The 17,483-nt window shown below is 35.6% G+C and overlaps 1 protein-coding gene across 1 annotated transcript in view; it reads right to left on the bottom strand.

Annotated features, from left to right (window-relative positions):
- The window catches only part of LOC109398826 (protein slit), a 707,963-nt gene that overhangs the window by 413,710 nt on the left and 276,770 nt on the right, over nt 1-17,483 (bottom strand). The gene's annotated exons all lie outside the window — the stretch shown is intronic.

Raw genomic sequence — 17,483 nt, 5'->3', positions numbered from 1 at the left:
CGCCATCTTGGATATGGTCCGCCATCTTGGATTTCAAAATGGCGTATAATATCGATTTTTGACTTCTACTCATCATGCCCGATCGATAGATACCCATATTGCATGGTATTATAGACCAAACTACTCTTCCATGGCCGCCATCTTGGATATGGTCCGCCATCTTGGATTTCAAAATGGCGTTAAATATCGATTTTTGACTTCTACTCATCATGCCCGATCGATAGATACCCATATTGCATGGTATTATAGACCAAACTACTCTTCCATGGCCGCCATCTTGGATATGGTCCGCCATATTGAATTTCAAAATGGCGTCGGATAATCATTTTTGAGTTCTCTTTGTGAATACCGATCGATAGATACCCATAATGCATAGTATCCGAAGGAGTATTGCCGTTAAAAGCATATATTCTGGAGTTTCCACCTAAGGGGCCGTTCATAAACCACGTAGACTTTTTCGGGGAAGGGGAAAGGGGTTCTGACCAAAGTCTACGCTCCACACAAATTTCAATATTTTTGTATGGACAAAAGTCTACGAGGGGAGAGGGGGCTCTAATATGGCCAAATTTTGGTCTACGTGGTTCATGAACAGCCCCTAAGCCGCCATCTTGAATTTCAGTACCCCTGCTGCCACCTGCACATCCTAAGGAATGTGTAGGGTAACGGAGGTATTTTGGACCCCTTTAGGAAGTGGATGAACAATTCAGCGAAAAAAGAAGGTTCCCACTTCAAAATATGGATAATTTCAGTAGGCATTACGTAGAGCAACATGTTTTCTGTCGAAAAGGGCCAAACAGAACTCAAAATTGTTGGAGTAAATACAAGAAATATCAAAACTCCTGAAGGATTTCAGGCTTCTATTTTGGACCACCTGATTTTATTTTGGACCACCAAGTGCACATATTTTGGCCCACCAAATTAAACTTCAACTGATTGATGAAATGAAAGCCACCTTAGCAAAAATTTAAAAATAGTTAAAACTACGTGAAGTTTACATCATTTCTATTCATTTTTTGAGGCAGGGAACGTTTAAAAATTACGTAACGGTAAAAAAAAAAATGAAATTTTGTTGCAATTGCCAGTTTTTACGCATTGTAGTATGATGTTTCATAAAAAAAATATTACGCAAAACGTGTATTTATTAACTATTGCATGACGTCAGCCACCATGCATAAATCACGTAACGCTTAATAGGAAGTGTGAAAGTCTAGTGATTTTGCTAAATATAAAGGCGTTCCACACATATTGTAATGAGTGGAAAGGCCATCAAAAATAAAGTAATTTGAATGATACGTAAATTGTCAAACTTACATTAGATAACACATTCTCTGTCATCAACTGATTGCCGAGAAGGACAACTTTTCTAAACTGGATAACTGAACACCTGAAAATTTCGACTTGTCGACAAGCTGTTGGGACACAAATTGAATCGAAATTTTTAACTTGGCGAAAAGTTGTTAGAACAAATCGAACCCACAACAATTTCATTGTAAAATGAACGTAAAACAACCCAGATCACGGGAGGTCCCAACTTATTCTATTTATCTGTTTTTAGAGTTCATAACATTGGCATGAATATTTTCTCCCTTTAGAAGGAACTGGAGAGATGGATCTGACAGGTGGTCCAAAATATGTCCACATCTGATTATGTTGAACATATTTTGGCCATACCTCAAACCACCATTTTAGTAAATATTATCGCTCCACCGAGGTTAAGAACAGTTTATTTTGAATTCTTACAAGGCCCTAACTACATTCACATAAAATAAATATTTATTTGTAAAATTTAATACCTCTTCGAAGCCAACTACAAATTTGTCACCTTCTTTGTTTTTGGTGCTTTTCCGTGCGTTTCATTGGAAGTGAAAACATGTTCTCTATTTTTGATACTGAACAGTATATTTAACTGACATCCAAAATACAGGTCATCACATAATTGAATACTTTTCGTGTTCCAATATAAATTTACCAAGATTTAGTAGAGATTATGTGATAAATATCATAAAACTCCCTAGGTGGGCCAAAATACCTGCCCGGTCCAAAATACCTCCACTACCCTATACCAAATTTGATTGAAATTTATTGACGCATTTCAGAGTTATGCCTATGTTCCGGCATACATATATACATACGTACATACATATAAACATACAAATAGATAAACATACAATCATATAAACATACAAGCATATAAACATACAAGCATATAAACATACAATTATACATACATCGACTTTTGTATGTATTGATTAACAACTCTGCCGAAGAAATGAACTGTAAATTGTTTACCATTGTCAAGATTCCAGGGAAATACATTTTTTTTTCGCATTGGAAATGATACTCACAGATTGTGACAATATGCATTCTTTGCAGCATTGTTTACGCTACCTAGTGGACCAGTCACAAACTATATTGTTCACTATGAGCGAGGTATGGGTGTGGAGAACATCTTCTCTGAAGAAAGTATTCTGAAATCTTGCATAATTCTGGAGATATTCACATCAGAAGGACTGTCCTATTTATAGGACGCTGGGCGTTCGGGGCATCTGTCCTATAAATAGGACGCTGGGCGGATATGGGTTAAGAGGAAGTTTTAGAGGAATTCTTGCTTAAACCTTTTTAAGAAATCATGTGAAAATATTATTAGAGGAAACCCGGCAGAATTTCTGATGAAATCTCTTTGTGAATATCTTCCAGCCTTTCCATAGAGATCCTTATAAGTATTTCTGAAAGAATCTGTAGAAAAAAATCGGAAGGAATCCTTGGAGGATTTTTTAAGACTTTGTTTAGAAATTCTTGGAACAATTTCTGAAAAAGAAATGCCTTAAAGGAATATCTAAAGTAATGTGAAAAAATCTTGGGAATTGACTTTTTTATTTTAATTTTTTTAATTATTCAGAAAGGTTCTGAGAAAATGAAGGAAGTTCTGGTTTCAGGTTTTTTATGTATCCGTGAATCATTATCTAATAAAAAACAACATGGTGCATTTTTGAGAAAGTTATTTGAAGGTTTTCTAGATGAATTCTTTGAAAAAATCTGGAGAAATCACTATGAAAAAGAAAATCTGAAGAAATTCGTAGATCAATTTCTATAACAATCGGTGCATGATTGTTTGAAATGCAATCTTGACGTGCAAAATTTTCAGAAGCTATCCGTGCATTACCTATTTAAGGAGTTTTTGGAGAAATTCCTGGAGGACATTCTTAAGTCGAGAGGAATTCCTAGAAGATTTTGTGAAAGAATTTCTGACTCAATTTCTTAACGATTTCCTGGATGCTTTTTCAAAGTAAATCTAAGAGGAGTTTCCAAAGAAATCCCTGAAAGAATATCTTTAAGAATCCTTGATATTTTCAGGAACTCGTGAATTGTTTTTAAATGTATCTTAGGATATATTTCAGAATGATAAATGAAAGAATTTTCAAAAAATCTGTAAAAGTTAAAAGTAAAATAATCCTTGGAGAAATTTGTAAAGAAATCTGTGGAGAAAAATCTGGAAATATTTGTGAAGAAATTATTAGTCGAATTTCAATCAAACAAATAAGCATTCGAAAGATTTTGTAGTGGAACCCTTTGAGCAGTTTCTACAAGAATTCCTGCAGAAAATTCCCGAAAAGATCTCACATTTTTTAGAAAGAATCCCTGAAGGAATTTCTAGAGAAATCCCAGGAAGATTGGCTGACAGAAATTCCGATTTTCAAAAATCCCAAATCGGAGAAAGTTTTGGAATAAATCCTTGGAATATCGTTTGTGAGAATGCTTTAAGGAATTTCCGATGAATTATTTGAAAAAAAAAAAACTAGAAAGTCCCGAAAAAATAGGGTAAATCTCTGAAGGACTTTTTTGAAGAAATCCTAGGAGGATTTTACACAACTACACAACTTTCTTATACAATTCTTTGTGAAACTTCTGAATAAATCCCAAGTGGAATTTCTGGAGAAATCGGAAGTTAATACGGGAGTTTCTGGTGCAATTACAAACATATGTATATCTTTATTATCAAAACTTTCAGCCCGAGGCTGGTTCGTCTCCGTGCAATTACAAATTTTTAAAAGAACTTTTGAAACATTTTAAGAAAAACTCTGGAATAGTTTCTGAAGGCATCACTGAATGTTGTATTAAAGGCATCGCTGGAAAAATTTCTGCATAAAAGTCTAAAGAAATTTCTGAAGGAATCTTTGAACAAACTTTTGAAAGAATGCCTGGTGGAATCTCTGCTCAAAATCATAGATGTTTTTTTTTGTAAAAATTTAAGGAATTTCAGAACTAAATCATACAAGATGCTCTGAAATAATTCTTTGTGGAATTCGTAAAATAGGAGGAAATTCTAAACAAATCCCGAAGAAAATTTCCGAATGAATCCATGGAAGAATACTTGAAAGAATTTGCGAGGGAATTTCCGGCTGAATACTCGGACAAATTTTCGAAAGAATTTTTTTAGAAAGATTTTTTAGAAGAATTTCTGGAATTTTTGGTAGGTTTTCTAAATGCCGAGGTTCTCCAAACGAATATCTAGAGAGAAATTTCTGTATAAATATCCAAAGGAATTTTTGAATTAATCCCTGGGCAAATTTCTCAAACAATCTCTAAAATTATTTGTGAAAACCATGGAGGGATTGGTGAAAGAATTCAGATTTCGTAAAAGAATTCTCTGTGACACTTCTGGAGGAACACATTGAAGATTTTGACTTGAGGGCAAAGTCTTTGGTATACCAATCCGTGTGGTCAATTAATGTTTTTAATGAACTCAACATTTACATGAAAAAATGGATAAATTATTAGTGAAATTTTTGAAAACAAAATTGACAGCTCAGGTGGGATATGAACTCGCGACCCTTATTCGCTAGGCAAGTGCTTTTCCAATTAAGGTACCGAGCCAATTAATGACAGTTGTCAAAAGATAATTCAAATCTCACCGATCATGCTTCATTCTTCTCTTAACTTGCACCGCAAATAGGTCCTTCTCTTACGGCCATATATAGGAAAAGCGAGACCAATCATTGATTTGGAAAGTTTTCTTCAGAGACCGACATAATAAAATTGAAAATTCTGGGTTCATTTACTTTTATTTAAAACCACAGAATTGCAACAAAAGACGCCCGAGAAGAAAGCGGTACGAACCTACAGGGGATACTCAAAATAACTGGGACAGGTAAAATTTTCACTTTTAAAAAAATGTTCAACTCGCTGTAACTTTTTGAAAAGGGCATCAAATATTCTCAAATTTTTACTGTAAGTTCATCAACTAGAATCAATTTGGAAAAGATCGGGCTATTCTTCACGAAGATATAAAGATTCTTGAAAAGGGTATAATTATTCGATAGCCAACTTTGAGCTTTTATATCTCCGGATTCAATGAACTGATTGCAATGAAATTTTGACCATTCATGACTTATATGATGAACTCTTAAAAACGTTTAACTTAACTTTAAATTTTTAACAAGAGAAAAAGTTATAACGGTTTCATTCATTTCACGATTTTTTAGTAAATTCATCAATTTCTAATATGCATCCCATTACTTTCTCAATTTATTAGCGGCTATGTTTTAACTTTCCTTCAAAACACATTTATATATAAGTCATTTAGAGGGAAATTAATTGAACTATAATTTGCATCTTGAATTAAGAAACGATGTTGAAGTTTTGGATAATTTAGTGTTTTATTAGAAAAATAATCTAATCGTTATAATTTTCTTCCGTGTTAAGAATTTTAAGTTAAGTCAAAGGTTTTTCATAGCTCATTATACAAGTCATAAATGGTCAAAATTTCATTGCATTCGGTTCATTGAATCCGGAGATATAACAGCTCAAAGTTGGCTATCGGATAATTTTACCTTTTTCTAGAATCTTTATAATTCCGTCCACAATGATCCGATCTTCTCCAAAATTGGACTACTGATACACAACTAGTTGATGAACTTACAGTAAAAAATTGAGAATATTTGATGCACTTTTCGAAAAGTTACAGCGAGTTGAACATTTTTGGAAAAGTGAAAATTTTACCTGTCCCAGTTATTTTGAGTAACCCCTGTACACTACCCGTAAAGAAAGATCGTTCGGCAATTACAGCACAAACCAATAAAAACGCTCTCTCAAGTGCTTGTCACGAATCTCTAAATTTCAGAAGGAAATTTGAAGAATTTCAGAAAGGATCCCTGGAATAATTTCTGAAGCAATTTGTAAAGGATTTTTTGCTGCTTTGAGTAAGAGATTTTCAACCGATTCAAATTCACTGTATCTATAGAAAGTTTGTTATAATAAACTCATGAAATAATTAATTCTAGAATATATTTCAAGAAATGGTTGACAATATTGATTGCAGTATTTCTAGATGAGTCTTTTCTTGGATAGATATCAGAAAGATCTTTAGTCATAATTCACGAAAAATGGACACTGGTAGGAGAGAATTTCAGAGGAAGAATTTCGGGGGAACCTCCTGAATTTATTTGTGAAGAAATTCCTCAAGAAATTTCTGTTTGATTTCTTGTGTATTTTTTGGTAAATATTTCATAAGGCTTGGTAATGATAATGAACAGATAATTTTATGCGAATTGCGTACATACTTTTACCATAAATTCCGCATAATTTGTTAAGGAATTGCACCGATTTTTTCTGGTATTCGCTTCATTTCTTCCACATGATTGCCCAGAAATTCTTCTAGATTTTGAGGTTTTCTAGGAGTCTGGAAGGAGAGTCCAACATTGCTCTGGTCATCACAATATCCTTATGCTTCCACGGGTCAATCGATGACAAAGACTGCCAGCTAAGAGTTATGTGCTTAGCTGGTAGCATAGCCTGGGCACTTCAGACTTCCCTCAAACTTTAGCTAGATTGAGGAGGTACGTCGAGCGCGTATGTTCACCAAGGAGGTGCAGATCAAACAGTATGCTGAACCTTTCAATTACCACGAAAAATTAATAAAGATGTAATGAGAAAGATACTCTCGGAAACCAACCCGGGGCTATGATTTAAAACTCAGTACACAGAAGGTCCGGACTTTTAATTAACCTGGACGAGTGAATCTTTTTGCTCGTGAATTCCAGCGTAATTGCGATTTAGGATGTGCGGTGACCTAGATCTGAAGTCAGCTTTACATTGACCGGGAAGTATTTGACGCGAATTATAAGCTCAAAACCGGTTAGCGACCAAATCTGTGTGTGAAGATACTGAGCAAATTCTTGAACTTCAGCTTGATTTTCATCATTGTACATACGCAACTACATCCGTACGTAACCGGAATGCACCCACATGACAAAACTTGCAACCTCCGGCATTTCTGGGATGTAATTGATGTGACCAAACATCGACTCTGATTCCTATCTGGTCATCAATCGGTAAGAGTCGAGCACGGTTATCAACTGTTACGAACTTCAGAAGATGTGGTAAATGAGTACCCCCAGAGGTCTGATAAGGCTTGAATATAAGGGAAATTATCGAAGACGACGACCCAAGCGACAACCTCAATTGTCCACGGAGCAGCTCAAGAAATTATGGGTACTGCTCAAAGATGAGGATTACCGAAAGGTGATGGATGAGGAAAACCTTGCTAGAAGTCAGAAGTCCGTGACGACTGGAATCGATTGACATAGGATCGGAACCAGTGGAGACGGATTTTTCATATGGCGCAGATCGAAACAATCTTAAAACGTATTTTGTCCAACCATACCCTGCAAAGCCAAACTACGCCAATGGCCGTCGCGCACTGTCCAGTAATCTCAGGGACGCACACGTCCCAGCGCAAATGAAGTTCTTGGCACGCTGCCGCCGCTCCGTAGGGCAGACATCAACGGCTGGACGGACCATCGCCGCTGCTGCTGGATATCATGTCAGTGCATTAATGAGTTTTAAGTTTTTTTTCTCGGCTGCTCTTCGGCTGCCCTGCAGCAGCCCTTTTCTGAGGGGCGGACAGAACGTAAAGTTCGCTGCAAGGCAGCCGCCAGCAAGCAAGCAAGCATATAATTGAAATCACTTTTATGAAGTACGCTTGAGAAGTGAGCTGCTCTCACTCATGCACTCACATCTGCTACTCTGCTCGGTGGTACGGCGGCAGTGCGGTGTGGTTGTTGCCTGATGATGTGTACTCAGGCCGGGAAGAGTAGGTTCGTTCATCAACTTGGAATGGTTTGTCGGGTTGTTGGGTCGGGCTTGGATGCTGATGGGAGCCTGGAGAACTGTATGCACACGAGTGCGAGTTCGGTTCGGAACATCAGGCAGATGAGAATTGCTTAATTACTTTATTTGCATCTGTGAAGTGAGCGCAGCGCTACAAGCGCATAGGAATTAAAGATTAGGATTATGGTGTTCGGTCAAATGGTGATAATTGAAAGTGAGCGCTTCTATTTAATTAGGCCAAAGTTTTGTATAATTAACGAGCTATATTTGAAGCGGAGCATTTAGCGCGAAACGGATATGTGAGCGAACGTGACTGTGATTATGCGTACGTGTTTGCAATAATTGGTTGGGCTGAAGCTTAAGCCAAACGTTTAGTTGAATTTGTTGGGCAGGTATGCAAATCCTATTTGAATCTAATTATGTGCCACTGATTAGAATTATGACCAAAATATTATGAAATATAAGATTAAAGCACGAGTTAATGTGAATTTCTGATATGAAGGAAATGATTACAAAAGCTCAGCTGGTTGGCAGATTGTTAGCAAGGTATACAGTGATAGTAATATGACTATCAAAAAATAACTGTTCATTCTATAAATGTTTTCTGTTGTTAGCCATGAAAAGAAGCCATCATTTTTTGCATACTTTCAAAAGTTCTTCTTTATTTACAATGTATCCAATGTGTGGGCTTCGTGGCCGTGCGGTTAGCGGCGGCAGTCGTCTAGGCGTATCGTATGCCAGGGAGTGTGGGTTCGATTCCCGCTCCAGTCGGTGGAAACTTTTCGTCAAACGAAAAATTCATCTACTGGGCCACTGGGTGTTCTGTGTTGTCCGTTGTCTAGTGTAAGTAATGTGTTCAGTCTGTGCAGCCTCTGGCTGAAGACGGTGTGCATTGTCTTTTTCTATTCTTTTTTTTTTTAATACTTTTCATTCGGATTATCGTGAAAAAACTTACTTTACAAAATTCAAACATTTTGCAGCCTTGCGATGTTCAGCGAAAACTTGCTTTCAATAGTTAACCAAATATTTTATTTTGTGAAATTACTCCGGGAGTTTTGCCAACAATTTTTCATTAACTTTTATCTTGATTAACATCATCCGTATGCTTGGATGAATTCCTGAATGGATAACGTTTTCCGGTTTAATATAATTTACAGAATTGTCTCGTATGCCTAGCTTTATTCAACACTTTCAGACGTGTTTAGCAATATGTACTGTTGGAGCCCACAATGTATCACGATACATCAACATGAAAAGCAACAAAACGGCGCAAGCAAAACATAAATTATGAGAGGACAAATTAGACATCAAAATAACTAGACACCAGAGTTATAACGCAACACGACATAGTATGTTCGCTAAAAGCAACAACTCAACTTCATCCAGCTACTATCCATCATCCGTCAGTCAATCACGAAACAACATTTTAATCGTTTTGCACATCGTCCCCGTTTCCCGCCATCCTGTCGTCGGTCTGCAGGATATAGCACTAGACCGCAAATTGCGGCGTTTCCCAGCCCAACGAACATATAACTTTTTTTTTAATTCTTTCTGATACATTTTATTGTCTGCACCTTGTTGTGCCCAATCAAACTGATCACCAGACATTTATATCGTGAGAAACAATGCATAATCGGTTCAGGGGGTTCCCCCTCTGGCGTGCTCTAGACGCGAAGACCAAACCAGCTAACAATGGCCAACCCCTGAGTCTGAGTGAAGGGTTCTTCACCGACTTTCAGCACCCCCCATCCTTAAACCGACACCACCGCCCGGCGACGAGGGCGAAATTTACACGCAACCTATTTAAGACCATAAATTGTTTTCTTCCCTTTTTATATGGCTTTTTATTTATTATCGTTATTAAGTTATCGATTTGCATACCCGTTCCAGAGCGCGAGCGCTGGGCGTTCGCTGGCCGAAGCCGCGATAGGCGGCTCATTCGGATCGGAGAAACAAACGTCAATTTATTTGAAATATGACTTGGGTGGTCCTGCCCTGTCCGACAACGACGGCAGAGGATCGTAAAACTCTTCACCAAAACTAACAGAACCGAACTAACTACATGTTCTCCCGTCCCAGTACTACCTGTAGTGGCAATTAAAACACCATCTGGTGGCGTAGGGCGACCCCAAATTTGACTTACCCCATCGCCAATGCCCCGAATACACTGGGATGTGTGCCCGAGCAGGAATGAATAACTGACACATAACTGTAGCATACCAAAGTCAGGTATCATACCAAAACCAGGTATTGGTCGGTTGTCCAGGTATTGAAAATAACTTATTTTGGTATTTTGAAGGTATTGATAGAATACCTCAACGAGTTGTTATTTTGGTTTTGAGGACTGATTGAGGTATTATTCAATTTTGAAAAAATCACTATTTGTATGGAAAAATCGCCGATTATTATTTAGGTATTACCATACCTGAAGTCATTATTCGCGTGTTATGCACAGGAAACACATCAGTTATTATTTTAGGTATTTTACCTCTTATGCAGGGCTTCTTAATACCTCATTCAGGTTGTAGGTATTCGTTTTTCCATACCTGAGTTTGTTATTCTTCAGCTATTTTCTCCTGCTCGGGTGGTGGAGGCGCGTCAGCATTGATTTGTTCCTCGCAATAAAATGTTGAATCGTGCCATCGTGATTTAGCACATCGCCGTTTCCCTTGCAAGTCTGACGGAGCATTAGGGTGAGGTTCGTTTTCTTTGTATCGTACAAAACTTCAAACAATTCCCAATTATTTCATTAAGAGTGCTCCAGAGAAATTTTTTGAGAAAATTTCAGACGAAATCATGGAGGAATTTTCGGGTAAATTCCTGTAAAAAAATAGGTGATTCTTGAAAAGTTTCCCGAAGATTTCCTAAAGTAATTTTCAGATGAATCCTGTGGAAAGTGGTAATTTTTGAAAAATTCCATAATACGTTTTTAGACAAACTCCTGAAGGATTCATCAAAAAAAAAAATATCATGGAGAAAATTTTAGAAGAATTCATGGAGAAATTTCCGGAGAAATTAGATTTCTGGAATTCCTGGAGTATTCTCAATTGAATTTTAAAAAAATCCCGAAGAAAACTTTTAGAGCAATTCCGAAACAAAATTCTTGGAATTTTTGGAGGAATTTTCAGAGGAATTCCTTGAAGAATTTTCAGAAGGAAGAAATCCTGGAGAATTTCGTCAGAAAAATTCATGAAGGAATTTCTGGAGAATTTTCAATTGAATTTCCAGATTAATTCCTGGAGGAAATTTCCAGAGGAATACCAGAAAAAATATGCCAGAGGAATTTCGGAAGAAATATCTTGGAATTTTTGGAGAAATTTTTAGAGGAATTCCTAAAATAATTTTTAAATTAATTGGTGTGGAAATTCAATGATGATTTTCCAGATAAATTTCCAGATGAGTTTTCAGAGAAATCCATGAAATAATTTCTATAGAAATTCTAAAAACAAATTTTCGAGGGAATCCTGGAAGATTTTCAAGAGGAATTTCTGAAGTAATTTCCTGCAGAAATTCGTAGAGGAATTTTCTGAAAAATCTCATAGAGGAATCCAAAGGAATTCCTTAGGCGAATAATAGACAAATTCCTGGAGAGGAATTACTATAATAATTCCTCAACCGTTTTTTGAAAGAATTTCTGAAGAAACTTCCAGAAAGTACCACAGAAAATTTCCAGAGGAATTTTGGGAGTATTTGCCTGAGGAAATCTTGAAGGAATTTTCAGTACAATTCATGGCCAGATGAGTTCCTGCAGGGATTTTTTGAGGAATCTCTGGAGGAATTTTAAGATTTTTCTAGAGAAAATCGTGAAGAAATCCTAATATGAGTTTCAAGAGGAACTTTAAAAGCCTTCTGAAGAAATTTCTGAAGTTATATCCAAATGAATTCCTGGAGGAATTACCAGACGAATTCGAAGATACATTCTTGGGGGATTTTTTATAAAAATTCCCAGCGAAATGTCTAGAGAAAATTTCAGAGGAACTTCTAGATAAATTGCTAGAGAAGTTCGAAGAGGAATTTCCATGGGAATTCCTTAAAGAATTTTCAGTTGAATTTGTGAAGCAAAAATACTGGAAGAAATCTTGAAAATATTTCCAGAAAAAATTGCGCAGTATTTTTTTTTCTGAGAAAGATCCTAGAGTATTCCAAAGGAATACCTAAGGGAAATTCAAGATAAATTTCTTAGGGGTTTTCAAAGTAATTCCTGAAATTCCTGAAGGCACTTCTAGGACAGTTCTTCAACCATTTGTAGAGTTTCCCAGTTGTTGAGCTCTGGAAGAATCCCCAGAGGAATTTCTGGAAAAAAATCCAGTGACATTCTGGAGCATTTATCTGAGGTATTCCTTAAGGAATTTCCACAACAATTCATGTCCAGAACAGTTCCTGGAGGGATTTCTGGGGGAATCTTTTGAATTTTCCGGAGAAAATCGTGGAGAAATTCTAATATAAGTTTCCAGAGGAACTTTTAGAAAACTTTCTAGAGAAGTTAGGAAGAAATATCTAAATGAATTCCATGAGGAATTACCAGACGAACTACAAGATATAGGGGAACTTACGTATTCTCGGCAGTTTTGTTCTTTTCGTCAAGGGGGGTTTTATGAAACCTGTTGAACTCAGAGTTGGCTTCAAATCCTTCCCAACCAAGCTGAGTTATTTGCCCAAATTTCAGGCAATTCGGCCCACAAAAACCCCCCATGACGAAGTAAACAAACCGGCCGATAATACCCTTCGTCACCCTATCCCCAGAAAAATCTCATGAGCAATTTTCTATAAATTCCCAGAGAAAATCCCAAACAATTTTCTAGCGAAATTCCCAGAGGAATCCCTTGAGAAGTTGTGAGAGGAATGCCATAAATTTTCTCAGAGGAATATCGGAAGGAATTTTCTGAGTTATTCCTGAAGCAATTTTCAAGGAAATGCCTGCAGGAATTTGAAGAGGGGTTTCTGAAGAAGCTTTTAGAGGAATGCATGAAAATTCCTGAAGGAATTAATAAAGTACTCATTAAGTAATAACTGGGAGAATTCCTTACTGCATTTCCAGATCAATCCCTAGAGGAAAAATTTTTGAAGATATTTCCGTAAAACTTTTTTTGAGGAAGATTCTTGAGGAATTGATTGAAACCCCAGAAGGAGTTTTAAAAGATCTTTTCAGTGGCATTTTTGGAGGGCTTTCTAGAGAATCTTTGGGTTAAATTTCCGATGGCATATCTGAAGAAATTTCTAGAGAAATTAGTGGAAAAATTCTTCTAAGGAATTCTATTACACTAGTTTACAGCATTTTTGAACTCGGTAAGCTGATGATCGATTTTGGTGTAGAATCATGCCCTGAGTTTGAAAACGCGAAGGAAAAAAATTGCAGTCGAGTGGACATTTTTTCGACTTTTCATACAAGGTTGATGATTTAAAATCGATGTTTGTTCTATTTTTAAGCAAAGTCGCTCACTTCACACATCTCATTCTCCGTAATCAATGCTTCGATTGAGCTGATTTTTTTACTGTAACTTGCCTACATATGATATGGCAAATAAACGTTGAGCAAGAGTTTTTAAATTGTTTTTTTCTTATTGAAAAAAAAATACATTTCTTCATAAATTTTTGGAAATTTTGCTAAAAATTAAGGAGATTGTCCCAAAAACTCGCCAATATCTTGAATTTCATTAATCTGACGCAAACCTGCATTCAGATGATCGAATGGTATTGTATTCTGCTTTTAATTTATGGAAAAAGATTTGAAATTGGTTGAACAAAACGCAAGATATTTGAATTTTAGTAAATTCCATATTTTAAAAAGTTGTTAACCTCGATATTTAGCTAAAACTCAAAAACTGCTCTACTTTAAATTTTTTGAAGCACGATTTCGAAATCAGCGCTAAATTATGCTTCAAAAATTTTGATTGTTGACAGAAGTTCACGACTTTCGATTTATTTTGTAAACTAGTGTTATTAACTAGCTGACCCGACGTGGCTAGCCACGTTAGCTAGGAAAAGATTGTTTTTAAAAATCCAGTTACACTTCTTCACTGCAACACTTTTTCACATAAACGTCTTTCGGTTGATAAAATACTTCCGAATCTACTGGTTGAAAGGAGACTTTCAGCGATTTTTAGAATGTTCAGCTATTTCTGTAAAGTTCTTGAGAACATTCCAGAATTTATCTACAGAATGATTCTCTCTTGAAAGTTCACTAATCTCCAGAAAGTTCTCAAAAATTGATGAATTTTGATGTTCCGGAAATTTTTAGAAGGTCCATTTTATATTTTTTCATGAACGCTCGCCAACTCCTCGAATATTCTTGGCATTAAAAAAATATGTTCCAGAAAATACCTCAAGGTTTGTTTTCTTATTGTTTCTACTGCTTCTAACGTTTCAGAAGCTTCTAGAAAGTTCCAGGTATTTAAAGCAGTTTGATGTTCCAGAATATTCTAGAAGATTTTTCTGTCTTTTTTTTGGAACGTTTTGTAGCTACCAGAAAAATCTAAAAAAAATCTTGTTTTTGGGACGTCCAGCAACTTTTAGAAAGTTCTTAAAATCTTAAGAATTTTGATGATCTAAAACATACCCGTAGATTGTTATTCTTTATTTTTAAACATTCAGTAATATCCAGAAAGTTCTCGAAATTTTATGTAATTTGAAGTTCCCAAACATCCCAAAAAGTCCTTTTTTTCTTCGACGATAACTAACTTCCAGGAAGTTCTCGAAATTAAAAAAAAATGTTCCTGAACATTCCAGAAGGTTCTTTTCCTTTCTATTTTTGAAACGTTCAGAAGCTTACAGAAAGTTTTCCGTATTTGAGAAAGTGTATTTCTGAAACATTCAGTAACTTCCAGGAAGTTTCTGGTAATTAAAAAAACATTCTAGAAAATTCTTTTCTAAAAAGTTTAACAACTTAGAAGTGGTCGTTAGAAGAGGAAGTTCAAATTTAAAAACTGTGGAAGAGCTCATAGACAGAAGCTCATAGCTGAGAAGCAGGCTTGGTCCCAGTTGAGATGTTACGCTAAGAAAAAGAAGAAGAATATGTTCCATAATGCTGCAGAGGGTGCTTCCCCTCCTTTTGAAGCGTCCAGAAACTTCAAAGAGATTCTCGAAACTCTAAGAAGTTTATTACTCCAGAACATTCTAAAACGTTCTTTCTCTTTTTTATAGAACTTTCAGTAACTTCCAGAAAGTTCTTGAAATTTTCAGAATATTGATGTTTCAGAACATTCTAGAAGGTTCTTCGTATTCTTTCTGGAAAGTAAAAAAAAACGTCCAGAAAGTTCTCGTAATTTTTAGAAATTTGATACAACTATGGTGAAACATTCCAACGAAACATTTCAAAGCGTTACGGACAGGCAGACAGACAGCTGGGCTTTTACAGGGGATACTCAAAATAACTGGGACAGGTAAAATTTTCACTTTTCAAAAAAATGTTCAACTCGCTGTAACTTTTCGAGAAGTGCATCAAATATTCTCATTTTTTTACTGTAAGTTCATCAACTAGTTGTGTATCAGTAGTCCAATTTTGGAGAAGATCGGACCATTGTCCACGGAGTTATAAAGATTTTAGAAAAAGGTAAAATTATCCGATAGCCAACTTTGAGCTGTTATATCTCCGGATTCAATGAACCGAATGCAATGAAATTTTGACCATTCATGACTTGTATAATGAGCTATGAAAAACCTTTGACTTAACTTAAAATTCTTAACACGGAAGAAAATTATAACGATTACATTATTTTTCTAATAAAACACCAAATTATCCAAAACTTCAACATCGTTTCAAAATTCAAGATGCAAATTATAGTTCAATTATTTTCCCTCTAAATAACTTATGTATAAATGTGTTTTGAAGGAAAGTTACAACATAGCCGCTAATAAATTGAGAAAGTAATGGGATGCATATTAGAAATTGATGAATTTACTAAAAAATCGTGAAATAAATGAAATCGTTATAACTTTTTCTCTTGTTAAAAATTTCAAGTTAAGTTAAACGTTTTTAAGAGTTCATCATATAAGTCATGAATGGTCAAAATTTCATTGCAATCAGTTCATTGAATCCGGAGATATAACAGCTCAAAGTTGGTTATCGAATAATTATACCCTTTTCAAGAATCTTTATATCTTCGTGAAGAATAGCCTGATCTTTTCCAAATTTGGACCACTGATACACAACTAGTTGATGAACTTACAGTAAAAATTTGAGAATATTTGATGCCCTTTTCAAAAAGTTACAGCGAGTTGAACATTTTTTGAAAAGTGAAAATTTTACCTGTCTCAATTATTTTGAGTATCCCCTGTATATATATGATTACCAGATTCAAGAGGATTTTTCAGAGGGATTTCTGAAGTAACTTCAAGACAAGTTAGGTAAATTTCCAGAAAAAAATCCGGAGATTATTTCAGAAGAATTCCTGGAGGAATTTATAAATATATTTCTTGAGGAATTACTAGCGCAATCCGTGAAGGAATTTCCAGAGGAAATTCTGGAAGAATATCGAAAGTCCAGATAGAAATCCTAGAGGAAATTTCTCAGAAATTCATAGAGGAATTTCCACAGAAATTTAAGAAAGAATTTCCATAAAAATTCCCAGAGGAAGTTTTACAGAAATTCCTGGAGGAATTACCACATAAATTCCTGAAAAAAATCCAGACAAATTTCTAAACAAAATTTCGTTTTCCACAGAAATTTCTAGAGGAGTTTCCACAGAAATTTCTAGATGAATTTCCACAGAAATTCCTAGAGAAATTTTCACAGAAATTCCTATAGGAATTTCCACAAAAAATCCTACATATATTTCTAAAGAAATTCCTAGACGAATTCCCATAGAAATTCCTAGAGGAATTTCCACCGACATTCCTAGAGGAATTTCTGGAGGAATTTCCACAGAAATTTTTAGCGGAATTTCTACAAAAAAATCCGTTGAAATTTCCACAGAATTCCACTTCTGAAGAAATTTTCCCAGAAATTCTTGGAGAAAATTCCACAGAATTTCCTGGAGGAATTTCCACAGATATTGCTGGAGCAATTGCCACAAACATTCCAGGAGGAGTTTCCACAGAAATTGTTGGAGGAATTTCTAGAGATTTTCAGATAAATTCTTGGAAGAATTAGCACATAAACTCCTGAAGGAAATTGCACAGAAAGTTCTAGAGAAATTTCCACAGAAATTCCTAGAGGAATTTCCACAGAAAACCCTAGAGGAATTTCCACAGAAATTCCTAGAGGAATTTCCACAGAAATTCCTAGAGGAATTTCCACAGCAATTTTCAGAGGAATTTCCACAGAAATTTCTAGAGGAATTTCCACAGAAATTTCTAGAGGAATTTCCACAGAAATTTCTAGAGGAATTTCCACAGAAATTGATATTACCAAATAAATTCTTAGAGGAATTTCCACG

The sequence above is a fragment of the Aedes albopictus genome, chromosome 3 (assembly GCF_035046485.1).
Source record: "Aedes albopictus strain Foshan chromosome 3, AalbF5, whole genome shotgun sequence".
NCBI classification, from domain to species: Eukaryota; Metazoa; Arthropoda; class Insecta; order Diptera; family Culicidae; genus Aedes; species Aedes albopictus.
This window is presented reverse-complemented; position numbering and strand designations above follow the sequence as displayed.